Here is a 1676-nt window from a genome sequence, read left to right on the forward strand (position 1 = left end):
TTTCCAGCTCGGCGAACAGAACCACAACAATGAGCACCTGAGCTACAAATCTTCTCACAAACCTTGAAAAGTAGCTGTAAAAACATATTTGACTGTGTATTCCTGGGTCTGGCTTCAGTGTCTTTCAAAGCTAGCTAACTGCCTTTAATCTCCCAATGCAGTATGTAAACTATCATGTAAATTTGAATTGAAACCAGAGATGTAATTTTCTTGATGTTGATTTAGTTGACTGGTTTTAATGTCATTTCAGTGCAGAATGTTTTACTTATTTTACATGGGTCTCCTTGATTGGCCGCAATCTATGGTCAGGTGATCATGGAAGCCATTTTAGTTCATATCTGTCTTTTTAGACAAACTATTTCAGTTCACGAAAGGTCCCAGGTACAACAATCAGATGTTGCAAGTTAAAAATTCTTTGACCATATTCCCCACTGTCTACCAATTTCAACATCCCTAAGTTTGTACAATGCATGGAAATTTTATCTCCAGATTTCTAGCTACATAGTGCTAATGTATCAATCTTATATTCTTATAAAATATGATATAGCTTTGTTAAAGTTTATAAAAGAAATGCAAGATGAGGTAGGAGGTTATTTGCTTGTTGCAGTTCTGCATTCAATTGTATGTCATCTGAAGCCAGGAAATTGTTACATGTGACTAGTCAATTTGTAATTCTTACTTTTAGAATTGGGCCTCTTTGAACTGCGAATATATCTGTTTAGATAATAATATTTTGTATTTTTGTCTGAGGGCTTAAACGTACTGAAACTTGAAATTAAAAACATTTATATGGAGAATAGTTCTTATTCATTATTGTTTTCATTTGAATTATATTATCTGAGCAAAATATTAAAGTATTAAATAATAACAGTGGGAGTAGCTAATTGCTTATAGCTCCTGAAAACAGAGAATAACAAACAAAAAAAGAATACAATTAAAGGTGTAGGCAACTGATTTTAACAAGGCATCATTTTTGTTGCCTCGTTTTATGGAATCATTTCATAATGTATTTTCACTGCAATTACCTGTACCCCTGAACCTGAGACAGGAACAGTTGTGTGAGCAAAGTACAGCATCATCTTTTGTTTCAGATTGCAATTGCCCTTACTCTGCATTAAATGGATTTGGACAGGATTTCTACTCTCTAGTGCTAAATTAGGATTAATTTTGTGCTGTGACACAGAACTATTTGAAATTGGATGAACTTGGTGACTAGCTCTGGGAGCAATAGTGACACCTCTGCCATACGATAGTGGGAGCTTGGAAGTTTTTGGCAAGATCTGAGGAGTTCTGTCATGAATTGGAAGATATGCAAGACACCAACTGAGTGGTCTGTGTGTGTCACCCATCCTCTTTCAGGTCTCTCCAGAACCACCCTTCCTAATCCAGCTTTCCTAGAGACAACTTTCAGGCCAGCATGGATCATCCATTCTTTCCCTCCCATCCCTTTTCCCACAGGCCTGCTGGAAATCTTGTGTCTGTGCCAGGCATGAACCTTCAGACATAAAACTGAAAGGCTCTACACAAACCCAACTTCAAAGCAGTTTCCCCAATCGCCCCTGGCCCAGACACACATCACTGTGCAACCCCTATGTTACTACCACCACTTCCACAGACAGGGTTGGCGTCTCCTCCTCTCCAACTAATCCCTCCCACTGCTCCCCAAACACCTGCAT

The sequence above is a fragment of the Chiloscyllium plagiosum genome, chromosome 14, assembly GCF_004010195.1.
Source record: "Chiloscyllium plagiosum isolate BGI_BamShark_2017 chromosome 14, ASM401019v2, whole genome shotgun sequence".
In the NCBI taxonomy this organism is placed as follows: domain Eukaryota; kingdom Metazoa; phylum Chordata; class Chondrichthyes; order Orectolobiformes; family Hemiscylliidae; genus Chiloscyllium; species Chiloscyllium plagiosum.